This window comes from Aedes albopictus, unplaced genomic scaffold, assembly GCF_035046485.1.
Source record: "Aedes albopictus strain Foshan unplaced genomic scaffold, AalbF5 HiC_scaffold_197, whole genome shotgun sequence".
In the NCBI taxonomy this organism is placed as follows: Eukaryota; Metazoa; Arthropoda; class Insecta; order Diptera; family Culicidae; genus Aedes; species Aedes albopictus.
Genome location: NW_026916977.1, coordinates 17,276 through 31,041, shown reverse-complemented (window position 1 = coordinate 31,041; position 13,766 = coordinate 17,276). Strand labels below are relative to the sequence as shown.

Sequence of the window (13,766 nt, the reverse complement as noted above, 5' to 3'; positions counted from 1 at the left end):
CGGTAAACATTACCGATGATTCAGTAGAGTTTACCGAACGTTCGGTAATTTTTTGACGAACTTCGGTAATACATATATTACTGAACATTCGGTAATCGGAACTTTTACCGAAAATACAGCTGAATACTGTACTTTATTTTAAGTGTATGGTAAATTTTTGTATACAAATTGAATAAAAAAAATTGCTTCGATTTCATGTAAAATTCGAATTTTAGACATTTCGAAAATTGAAATGTCCACTACATCGAGGTATACCTGTATAGGAGAGAATCCCTATGGAATCTCTTGTGGATTCTTGGAAAAAATCCTAGAGGAAACCCTAAAAATACCCCTGGAGAAATACCGGGAAAGGTCCCGGATAAAACTGTTTTAGGAACTCCGGAAGGAATCTCTTGAGAAAGTTCTGGAAAACCACGGAAAGAATTCCGTGAGGAACCGTGGGGCTCCCAGGTAGGAATCCCAGCAAAAATTTCTGCAAAATTTTCAGAGATATCCAACCTAAAAATAAATTCTTTAAAGAACTCCTGGAGTAATCCCACGAAAAATCCAAAGAAATATTCAACAGTACACTGAAGTTTTTTTTTACGACGGTAATGGTCCCGCGTAAAAAAAAACCGCGTAAAAAAACGCGTTATTTCAAGACCCGTCGTAAAAAAAAACCGCGTTATTTCAAAAAACGTCTTAAAAAAAGTCAAGTCAAGTTAGATGTGGTGCTGACTATTTTACGCGTGTTTTTGAAAAAAAAACGCGGATTTTTTTACGACGGTTTTTGAAATAACGCGGTTTTTTTACGACGGGTCTTGAAATAACGCGGTTTTTTTTAGGACGGACCGCGTAAAAAAAACCGCGTAAAAAAAAACTTCAGTGTATATTTTTTTATCGAATCCTGTGAATAATTTTTCTTAAGACTTCAATTCCTACTCTAGCATGGTCAGCATAACAAATTTATTTCACATCATTTTTAGATTGACGTTGAACAAAAACGACCACGCGTCTCCATCCGTGATATGACGACTTCCGCAGTATCCATGAACGCAATCAGGGATGGGAACACTCACTTGCAGAGAGTTACATTCACTTGATGTTTTCTCAGCTCAGAAGCGTGCAATCAAGAAATGGTGTATGGACGACTTTTACCTTGTGGTTTTGTCTTAAAGTTTGCCGAATAGAGTAGGTGTCGCATACGTATATCAAAGTCGTGACAGAGCTGTGAAAGCGACTCTCCACGAGGTGAGTGTAATTTACATTCACCTCGTGGAGAGTTGCCTTCGCAGCTCCTTCACGACTTCGGTATGCGTGTGCGACCCCTACTCTATTCGGCAAACTTTTAGACAAAACCACAAGGCAAAAGTCATCCATACATCATTTCTTGATTGCACACTTCTGAGCTGAGAAAACATCAAGTGAGTGTAACTCTCTGCAAGTGAGTGTTCCCATCCTTGAACGCAATAAAATTTGTGTCCCAAATCTAGATGTATTTGTATTATTAACTAGCAGTCCCTGCAAACGTCAGGCAGGCAGTAGCCTACTCTGTTTTTGACATCCGGTTTCATGAAGAAATGCCCCTTAAAAGGGCTTGTTCACAAATGTCATAACGCTGGAAGGGGTGGGTGGGTGTCCTTCATGGTGTTACAGCTGGAACAAAAAAAAAATTCTTCCCATATAAACAATGTTACGAAGGGGTGGGTGGGTGTCAGAAAAGGCCAATTTTGGCGTTATGACATTTGTGAATGAACCCAAATGGAATTTCTGATTTTCCCGTTTTTCTTGCCTTCCCGGTCACTTTTCTTCATTATTTTTTCGTACGAACACGTCGGAGCCCTGGCGAAATGCAACAGTGAAAGAATCATGTCGATCTGTTGACCCGTTCCCGAGCCTATTCGTGACATACAAACACCATTCCATTTTTATTTATATAGATAGATAGACTAACGTTATAAAAGTGCAACTAGAGACAAGTAATGACACGAATCGTACTGAAGGTATACCCTAATACTAGATACACATCAAAACACTCACAAACGAGTATGCATAATACCGCCCGCCCCGATATAGATACTGAGCGCACCGCACCGCGCGACATATGAACAGACTTTGACCTTGATTTTCAATTTCTCGGTTTCGGCGCTCGGATCAAAAGTTCAAGTATTTCAGAATAGTAGCCATCATAAGTCTAAAAACGGTTCACTGAGATTAACACAACAAACCGACCCGCCGATCGAACACTATCAATCAAGGATGGAAATCTAGTGATCATGATAAGATCCCGAATGTGTCGCGGTTGAAGCACATCGCGCGATCATAGCAACAACGATAGAACCTTGTCGTCAAGCATTATAACAAACCACGCTCCACGAAAACTGAATCGCGAGGCATGTGCGGCCATGATGCGATCGTTATCATGAAGTTGAAATGATAAATACCGAAAATCATTCATTTTTTGTGCATTCTTGTTGCTCTAATATCAAGATATGCCAATGAATGTATTGTTTTCAATCATGAATTCTGTTTATTGATTCATAAGTGGTTTAAATCGTGATGAATAAAATTTATCGCGACTTGTAACATGATCCGATAACGTGTGATCCTATGATAAAGCGTGTATCAGATGCTTTAATTGCCTGTGATCCCATGATACAAGCACGGGCGAGGGTGTCGGCATCATGCTATTGCAAGAGCAAAGGCAATCTTGGATTGTTCGTATCCTGTATCATTTGTCACTAGAAGTGATTTTCTTCCATCCTTGCTATCAATCAATGTTACACGCCACCCAACCCAGCAGCTCATTATTCAAAGTGCTCCAATCAAGCTGCGCGGCGCGCTATGGTTGGCGGGCTCAGCTGATATCATTCTTGTGCGCACACTTACGTAATCCACTCGGTCGTCCGCTCGACGACTGTCAACAACAACAGCAACAGCCACACTAACAACAAACTGACTAGAGAGCGAACGGTGACTGGCAAGCAACACCAAACTTTGAACGACCTGAGCTCACTCTGCGGACACGGAGTAATAGCAGAAGATCAACTACTCATCATCATCACCGTCGTCGTCGTCGTCGTCGTCGTAGTCGACTGTTGACTTCGTCATCTGAGTCGCCTCCGCCTTGTCGTGGCGTGGTGGTCACTGAGCCAATTGTAGCGAACGGCAGGATTCTGAAAACAAAAACAACCATGCGTCCACTTCTCACGGTACTTCCCGCACTACAACTCTGGCATGGCATCATTCATCGCGGTCCCGCGGGCTCAGACGTCGTTCGATCCTGGTTTCAAGTACAGCGACTCGCTTTCATAGTCGTACGGGATGGTGGTTTAACTGACATGTTGGAGCTTTTCTCGTCGTCTCTCACAGCTAAAGTCTGTATCTACCGGTGAAATTTCAGTGGGAGACAATGAATAATGTTGCTAGACAGTAGTTCAATGTGGTGTAGTTACACTGGAAAGCGATAACTCGATTCTTCATACACATTTGTACATTTGCCGGCGAGTGCATTAAAAATTGAGTTTTGCAACATTTTACTTGTATTCATCTATATAAATAAAAATGAATTTGAAGTCCCTTTGAGGCAACACAAGTCACGAATGGCTGAACCGATCAGGATGACTCTTGCATGGTTAGATTCGTATTCATGGTGGCTGTGTTTATATGTAAAAAAAAGTTAGGAAAATTTACTAAAAATGTAAGAAAATAGACAAAATGCTGATTTTTTATGACCTGGGAACGAAATCAACATGATCGAAATGAAACCAATCTAGAGTGCGGTGACGGTATGAGCTCTACAGTTGTCAAACCACCACAAGACGGCAAGACAAAGTTTGCCGGGACAGCTAGTTTAGAATATGTATGATCATTTCCATTAGCACCATCGTGCTTCGCGGTGGTGGTTCAATGAGACGAAATTTGGATCAAGCAAGCCATGCTATACCGTGACAATTTGGAAAGCTCTTACCGTAGCAATTCAGGTTGTGGATCAAACAATGGCTAAAATAACACTAGTTTACAGCATTTTTGAACTCGGTAAGCTGATGATCGTTTTTGGTGTAGAATCAAGCCCTGAGTTCGAAAACGAGAAGGAAAAAAATTACAGTAGAGCGAAAAATTTTTCGACTTTCCATACAAGGTTGACGATTTAAAATCTATTTTTCTTCTATTTTTAAGCAAAGTCGCTCACTTCACACATCTCATTCTACGTAATCAATGCTCCGATTGAGCTGAATTTTTTACTGTAACTCGCCTACATATCATATGTCAAATAAACGTTGAGAAAGAATTTTTAATTTGTTTTTTTTTTATTGAAAAAAATACATTTCTTCATATATTTTTGGAAAATTTGCTAAAATTTAAAGAGATCGTCCCTAAAACTCGCCAATATATTGAATTTCATCAATCTGACGCAAAACCTGTATTCAGATGATCGAATGGTATTAAATTCAGCTTTTAGTTTATGGAAAAAGATTTAAAATTGGTTGATCAAAACGCAAGACATTTGAATTTTATTAAATTACATATTTTAAAAAGTTGTAAAACTCGATATTGAGCTAAAACTCAAAAACTGTTCTACTTTAAATTTTTTGAAGCACGGTTTCGAAATCAGCGCTAAATTATGCTTCAAAAATTTTGGTCGATGGCAGAAGTTCACGACTTTCGTTTTATTTTGTAAACTAGTGTAATTAGTCCTGTTCAACGACGTAGGTAGAACTTGCTCGAAGTTGCTGCATCCTACTCTTTGTCAACAAACGGGAAAGAGATAATAATAGGGTAAAAGCCCCCTTGTGGAGGTAGTACAAATAGTGGTGGTAGTGGCAATTTAACACTCTTTCAACCAAAAAGCCTGCAAATTACATTTTTAATAGATGCATCATACCTAATTAATAACATTAATTCAGACTTGTATGCAGGATTTGCCAAAAAACCTATTTTAAACAATTATTTTCCTTATTTTTTTTGCTCCCTTGCATCTATAGTGGTGGTAGTGTTCCTATAGTGGCGGATCCCATAAGAATTCAATGGGGTGCGCCACTATAGGAACCAATGTTAAATTTTACCTCCATAATAGGAACCGTGTACCTATAGCTGGTTCAAGTGATTTATTAGCGAAAACTGAAATTAAAAATGGTTTTTACATTTTTCCTAGCAAATTTAAGTGAAAAACTACCGATTAACGTTTTCAGACTTTTTATTTTGTGGTATTATCAATTTTATTCAATTATTTTACTACAAGGAGCTACTAATAGCACCACTATTGATACATTTACCCTAATTGAAATATCTGGAATAAAAAGATTCATTAGTTACATGGTTCTAAATACTACCAGTACACATTTTTGACATACCAAACATCATTTACGAGACAAATTAACTAAAGGATATACCGAATATTTTGGTCAAATTGACCACATTTCAGAGTCTTTCGTCCAATTGGTTCCCTCGGGGAAGTGGCCAAATTTTTATCAATTTTGAAACCTGCCTGCGGCATGACTTCACGAGACAAAGTCATTGAAGACTATTTTGAGAATTTTTGAAACGTGTGTCTTGATATTTAACCTTCTGTTTCCGCCCTCTAATGCTCACCCTTTGACAGATACGTGCATTTCCACTGGATAACTGACACTGACTGCAAGTGGTAGTCGAAATACGTGTATCTGTCAAAGGATAAGCATTGGACTGGTCACAAATATGCCCATGCGTTAAACATTAGCCAGTGTTCGCTGATTTTGTCAATGGTGGTTACGTCAACTAGCTGCGAACATGGGTAGTGGAGGGCGGAATCAAAAGGTAATAGTAGTTTACGCAACAAGGTGCAGAATGACGATTTTTACAGCACGAGGCGTACATTTATCCAACGAGGCTTGCCGAGTTGGATAATTACGACGAGTGCTGGAAAAATCGAGTTCTGCACCGAGTTGCGTACAACGTTTTTTGCAATTTCATGAATTACCCTTGAGGATAGTTTTTAACAAAACTTTTTCATCAAACTGCACACTGATGTTCATAGCCATGTTTAAGAAAATCTGAACATAACAGGTTTTACTGTGCAGTTGTCACAATTTTTCAAAACTGCGTCCAGAAAGCATCAAGAAGTTGACCAAAACTGAAAACAGTGCTGTAATGGTTCATTACGCAACGCAAATCAGTGCTGTAATGAACCATTACAGCACTGTTAATTTGGTGTGGGAAAGTAGGCCTTTTCCTGTCAGATTTGCGTGAGGTAAAACAGCCTATTACGATGAGAAATTGCAAAAAACATATTAATACACTTGTTGCAAGAGAGTATTCTGCTTAGAGCGCCCGAAAAGTCGGTATGTACACAAGAGAATTTTTGGTTATTGGCTTCATTCTGGAATCTTCCTGCCATTTAGTTCCCCGAGGAAAGTGACCAGTTTTTGGTCAGATTTGAAACCATCATTCAAAAGTTCAGACTGGTATTCTACCTGGATTTTCTATTGGTTTATTTGTCAAAAAATGTCTTCTAAGATTCCAATTGAATTTTCCTCAAGAGTATCCTTCTCAGATTCGTCAAAGAATTCTGGTTTTCCAATAAAGTTTCCAATAATTGCTCCTCCAGGTATCTCCAGAAGATCCTCCTAAGATACTACAAGGTTTTTTTCTGGGATTCGTCAAGCAGTTCTATATGGGATTTCATCTGGACTTTCTTCTGGAATTCCTTTGGGGATTCCTCCAGATATGTCTTCAGGGAACCCGACAGAAAAATTCTCTCCGAATTTTCAAAGCGTTTCTTTTGGGATCCCTTACTTGGAGATACATTAATGGATTTGTTACAATGATTTTGCATGCTTCCTGACATTGCATCTGCTTTATCCGTATTTTTTTTTCTGACGATTTATTAAAAAGTTTTCTTCTGATCTATCAATTACTGTATTTAGTGTCAACGTAAGAACAAGCACGACATTCACGAAAAGCGACGCTAGACAATACACGACACTTATGGTTTTTACAATCGTCAAATTATTTTGAAAAATACCTTAATGCCGACCAGTTTCGGGCTCTGGGATTTCTCAAATAGATATTTCTGGGAAACTTTCTCATGTTGCATCTAGACAGAGCAATTAGTATCTAAAAGAGATCGTTTTGAGGCTTGTATCGGCAGAATTCAGCATGCGGACAACCCTGAAATAATTCCGGAACCATGTGGCCAATGATATTTTTGTTCCAGATATAGAAACCGGTAATTTCGATTAGAACATTTAAAATATTGGTCCAGAAACAATACAAATTTGATGATTACGTCGGCCAAAAATGGATCAAATACTGGCGTGAGTAAAAAATGGACAAATTGGAGTGGTATTTGCGAAAAAGCTACTCGTCCTCTCGGTAAGACTCGAGCGCACGACTCCTACTCACTAGACAGACGCGTTGCCAACTATACCACGAGAAGACCCGAAGATGTTGTGATCAGGGTGCAAAATGTTCAAAGTCATTGACTGAAAACAGCACGAATTTGATTATTTCTGCACTCAATATTCAAAACAAACATTTTCATTTTCGGTCTTCTTCTTCACACAGTCAGTCATTGCGTGGTCATTGAATATGAAGTCGATGGAGAAACATCATCAAAATTACCTACGTTTATGGCTACGATTCCTACCAAAAACACTCCACGACAATTAAATGAGACAAGCATCAACAAATGTATTCGAAAAGTTAATATTTCATCAGCAATTTAATACTTTGTAACTTATTTGCAAATATTCATTGACTTTCATTCAGTTGACAAACGAGTATCGATCGAGCTGCTCGATCGAGATGACTATGAATATGCAGGCAAGAGAATTAAAATTGCCGCCCGGTGAACTTCAGCGCGTCTGCTCGAAAATTTTGCGCACCGGTAGTGACTAACCTGAATTTCTGAAAAATGTATTGATTTTATACGAAAGAGCACTGAGCCCTAGACTGAGCCACTATGATTTTTTTTCAGATTTTTAGAACTTTATTTTGGTACCTAAAATCAATTTCACAAACATTTTTTTAAATCACCTTTCGACAGCTGGGCAACTGCTTGACAGCTCCACCCAGTACAAAATGAGTTTCAACAAGTCGCTCCCACACAAACTTCAAATTGATTTTTGAATAGGTTCCCGGGCACCACAACTCATGAAAATTTGGATTTCAGCTAAGTTTGGCATGCAGATTCAGAATTATAGAATTATCTGCGAGGGTTCTCTGAACTATATGAGGGTTTCGACTGGATGTTTGTTTGATGTTCCGGGTGGCTTTCTCAGTCTTTAAGTCGAGAACGATTGTTTTCTACTCTCCCGACGTTTCGGCCGAAGGGTTTTGGCCTTTCTCATGGGTCGTAGTGTCCATCTACACGGGAGACACTACGACCCTTGAGAACGGCCAACACCCTTCGGCCGAAACGTCGGTAGAGTAGAAACGAATCGTTCTCGACTTAAAGACTGAGAAAGCCACTCGAAACATCGGTTCTCTGAACTTTTTGGAGTTAGGGCCTTTCAGATCAATGCTCATAACGAAGTATCAATTACATATATGCCGACATCCCGTGGAAATATCTCAAGTACTTTAATTAATTGGCGTATAAAACAACGCTAAAGATCATCCAAATTGTACTGAAATTAAGGTCTGCACATGTACACTAGTAGTGGATTCGGATAAACTTAAAGCTTGTCCGAGTCCATTCTATGAGTTTAAAATTGCCTCGGCCAGATCAGTCGATATATTTGTGGTTCACCAGCAGGGCTGGTAACAAAACCTGATGGTCAAAATAGTTAATTTAGTGACCAATTTCTCGAAAATAGTGACCAAATAGTGACTTACGGAAAGCAAAAAAGTGACTAAATAGTGACTTTTCGCACAAAAAATATAAAGTGATTAAAATTTTTTGAACGGGCTTGATTCAGAAAGACCTGTAGTACCGCATAATATCCATTTTCAAGAAAAGACTCACGCTTATTCCAAGAATTGTTTAAAATTTCATGTATATTAAATTTTCCAGTATATTTGTGCGGAACTAGATATGTTGACCAACATTAACTCTTTAGTCGGTACCGGTAGAAACCCTTTGGGACACATTGATGGAATTTCTTGGAACATTCTTGACGAAGTCTTCAGAGGAAACGGATGTTCTTGAGTGGTTTTTTTTTGGCAAAACCCTGGTTGATAAAGAAATACTTGGCGATTTCATCTGAGGAATTTAAGAATAAACACTCAGAGGTTTATCAAACAAGTTTCTATGAACATAATTGCTGGTATTTTCTTCATTGTAGACAGATTTCAGGAGAACATCTTGGAGGGATTTAAAATATCTGGAGAAAATTGTCTTGAATGAAAATAACAGTATTGCAATTTTCATATTAACAATATCAATAATATTTACGTGATGGTGTGTACTTCGAAATGGCGATGCTTTGAATGTGGAATTTCTTATAAAAATTTTAAAAACCTGGTTGGTTGGTCTTGAGTGAAATTCATGTAGAAAACATATGCATAGAAAATGTGTGAGTAAATTTAAGTAAGAATTTCCAGGTACCGTAAACCGGGGTGAAATTGATCTCCGGGTCGAAATTGATCAGACGTTTTTCTGTTCGATAAAGCATACTTTAAATGGTTTCCTTACAAGTATCGTGCTGTTCGAATCTGATAACAAACGATATTTCTAAGAAATCTATTTCAAATATGCTTTATCTAACAGAAAAACGTCTGATCAATTTCGACCCGGAGATCAATTTCACCCCGGTTTACGGTATGATTTTTGAATATGTTTGCAGGAATCCTCTCAAAAAAATTTGATGAAACCAATAACTGAAAGTAGTAATGTAATTTTGATCGGATTCCTGAAGTATTTCTTTCTGGGCGTACCTTCTTTTAGATATCTTTTCGGAGGTTTCTCAAGAAATTATGTTATAAATTATTCAGGACTTCTATAAAAGCACACTGAATGACATTCACCATTTTTTTCGGAGTGTAGAGTATTTTTTTTTAAAGTATTTTTTCTCAGACAATATTTGAGAAGTACTATAAAAATTATCCTAGACATTCTAAAGGATTATACCACATTTTTTTCAAGATTGCATTTATTAGACATTACTTAAAGAATTTTATCAGGCCCTCGAATTTCCTTCTAGGAACTGTACCAGAATATCATACGGATGATGTTGCAAGAAATTCATACAGAAATGATTACATATATTACAAAAACACAAGGATTTCAACACGCTCACTGAAAATTTTAATGCAATTCTGCCAAGAGTTTCAGCATAAGTTCTAAAAATACCCTGTTTTGAGTATAATCACATGAATCATATGCTAAAAAGACAATATTTTATTATGAATTTCAAATAATTCAACGTACATATGTACAGATGGGTAAATTATTGATTAAATTGGGAAAAAATCCACAGCTCAGGTGAGATTTGAACTCACGACCCTTATTCGCTAGACAAGTGCTTTACCAACTAAGGCGCTGTCCATAAACTACGTAGACTCATTTTTAGCTCACCTCAGACCCCCCCTCCCCCCTCGTAGACTTTTGTCCATACAAAATTTTCGAAATTTGTATGGAGCGTAGACTTTGGACAGACCCCCCCCCGTCCCCCCTAAGAGTCTACGTAGTTTATGGACAGGCCCTAAGCTACCGAGCCAATTAATGACCCGGCAACCTAGTTGTCATAAGGTTCAATTCTAATCTCTAATCTAATCTCATCTCATTGTCTCCAGTAACTCAAACAAACACGCATAACTGGAGATCAGAAAAGCTATGCGCCAAACAACTGTAGCATTTCGTTTCAATTTTAGCATTTTGGAGCATTAAAATTGAATGAAAATGTCACTTTGTTTAGCTTTTGTAGACGTCATGATTCTTCGGCTTAGTGGGTAGTCTATACACATGATCATAAATGGCCTGATTCTGGAACATTTCGAATTGACTCTTTGATAACTGAACATTTTAAGCGACGGTCAAAGACGCTATTTTGATCTTGTATATTTGTTTTCAACGAAAAATAACTATTTTACAAATTAAATGTGGGCCGAATATTGAGGACATTTTTTTCACTATGTACCCAAATCTTGGCCCATCAATAAAGTGACGTCAACAATACCGAAAACGTGACGTCAACCACATTGCTTGCGAATGAACCAGAAAGAACGAACGAGAAGAAAGATTTTGTGTGCGGTGACTGTAAAAATATAACACAATAATGGGGTTGCATTGTTATCGTTACTAAATTAAGAAAGAACTTTAGTTTAAGAGATTTATCTATAGTTATGTGAAAATTTGGCTCCGAAAATGTAATTTGAAAGCAAGATTGGTGAACAAACAGTGATAATACTTCAGCAGAAATATTAAAAAATTATAGAATAAGGTGTTCTAGCGTTTGGACAGCAATAGACCAACGTTGTATCCACTAGTAGGCCAATTTTTGTACCGTAGACCAACGTTGCATACCATCGCATCGAATCTTTTCAACGTAAATAAGCTAGTTCTTGAATATTTACGCCAATTTGCTTCCAATTGCAGAAACATGCACTGCCTAGAGTGCGTGATAGAGTGAACACATCATTTATACTGCAATTAATTCACGAGTTATGGTCAAAATTGTCAAGGCGGTTGGCATATTAGGCCAAGGAACGGTACACATACCCTATCAGTAGAAAACGTACGACATGACAAAACCTGACACAGGTGATAGTGGCTTTTATCACATCAAATAATATGTAGAAAAGTGATATAAGAAACTACCCGTCCCAGCATCGTAGTGTATTTTTTGACAGACAGTTCCCTAAAGAAATCTCCCATAGGGTATCGCGTCACTTGGGCGGTGGCTTCTATATTCGTCTGTTTTCCACTATAACTCAGTCAATTTTGAACCAATTGACTTGAAATGTTGTACACGGGTAGATACTGTACCTATCTCACCGCATTCCAAAAATTGTGTCAATTGGTTCAAATTTGACTGAGCTATAGGGGAAAATAGACGAAAATAGAAGCCACCGCCCAAGTGCATGCAAAATCAATCAATTGGCAAATAAAGGTTAAACCCCTTCGGGACGACTTTTTTCACCAACCTCGCTGCTGTAGAACACGTCAGCGAGGGGCAAATGACCCAACCGTCCTGAAAGGGTTAAAGTGATAAAAGAATACCGGAGCAGGAGCTGGTTCTGAAGCTTTACGTCTGAAATATAAACAGCGCATAGATTTAAACACAGTTTCCTGTACAAGGAAGGCATTGAATCACTGTAAACAAATAAAAAAAAGCTGGAATTCGCGATTCGCCCCCTGACAACGACGTCAGCATGAGCAATCAGTTCGACCAGCCGCCGGCACGGCCGACCGTGCTCGACGATGCGCGCTGCACATCATTCATTCAAGAGAGTTTAGTGGCTTTTTACACAAATCAATGCGCGCGCGGCGTGATAGCAATAACAACGATGATGATGAGTCGGAGGATTGACGGACAGAGAAAAAAAAAACAAACGCCCGGATGATAATTATACCATACACTCCATACACTGCGTATTTACATGCTAATCGGGTGCTCCTTCCCACAAATCACGAGTCGCATCGTCGTCGTCGTCGCTGTGTACATAGAACACTTGAGGCAGGCCAAAGGGCAGTTCAAATTCCAATGGGCTCATTTGCGCACATACCTACTATAACACCAGAATACCAGAGTTGGAAATGTGGTCGAATTACTACACTACACTACACTACTGCTCTTGATGGCACACTACTAGCAGTTAAGATACTTGCTCAGCTCACCCGCCCCACACGACACACAGTTGTTCCACAATTCCCGTTCGTCTACGTCTACGTAGGAGCGCTGTTATCCCTGAGGGCAACCGCAACCGAGCCCGCGCACGGAACGCTCTAAAACTCGTCCAAAACGGCAGACGGCAGGCACGAAACTAGAATGACGGCATCATGCTTACATTAGCGTTAGCGCGATCGAGTGCCGTTTTGCTGGTGTTGTTGTCGTCGTCGTCGCCGTCGCCGTCGTCCAACATTTGCACAAATAGAAGTTCTCTGCGCGGCGCGGCGCGATACCGCCGCAGCAGATTGGTCGAGTATGCGAACAAACGAACAAAAAAAAAATATACAAAATTGTAGGAACTAAATATGTGGGGTATCGCACATGTGTGTGAACGATGATGTTCGCGCACAAACGAGCGTGCAAGCAGCCAACGAGCCAGCCAGCGGTAGCGCAAATTTTACACAATTTTGCTTTCCTGCTGATTTTCACTCACTCACTGACGGTGGCAGGCAGCCAATCATCCTTCTCTTGCTGCTCTTCTCACGTCACCACCCCCTTCACGTGCATGCCCATGCTTGAATGTGGGGACTACCCCCAAATATGCGGGGTGTTCTCCACTTGGCTATAAATGTGAGTGGATCGGTTGCAGTGATGTAGCCAGGGGTGAATGCATATGGAGAGTCGAACACTCGACACTGAAGAAATCTGTAGACGAAATAGGCCTATCTGTCCGAATATAAGCAAAGTAGTGGATTAAAAGGAATTTGCTCGTCCTTTTCTAGTTTTTATTTAAAAACCATGCTGAATTACCAGGCCAAGTTTCAGGAGTTATGGCCGACAAAAACACCCCATGACGAAGAGAATAATCCTGCCGACAATACCCAAAACTGTTAGTTAGAATACTAGAAAAACCGTTGTCGAATTGACTAAAACATTATGAAATCATAAAATATACCGCTTCATAATATCATGACTACGAGTCATGATATTACAATGTTAAAGACGATTATCATAAATATGTATTACCCCTGCTCA

General features: G+C 39.1%; 1 protein-coding gene across 2 annotated transcripts in view; it reads right to left on the bottom strand.

Moving 5' to 3' along the window:
- LOC109423324 (transcription factor HIVEP2) overlaps positions 1-12,764 on the bottom strand; it is a 31,706-nt gene extending 18,942 nt beyond the window's left edge. Inside the window, exon 1 of one of the 2 annotated variants that reach the window (XM_062843420.1) lies at positions 12,628-12,764. The gene's annotated coding sequence lies outside the window, so the exon portion shown is untranslated. Of the gene's footprint in view, positions 1-2,868; positions 3,514-12,627 lie in introns of those variants that run through there. The other variant, XM_062843421.1, reaches the window with a different exon arrangement.
- Positions 12,765-13,766: the final 1,002 nt, after the last annotated feature.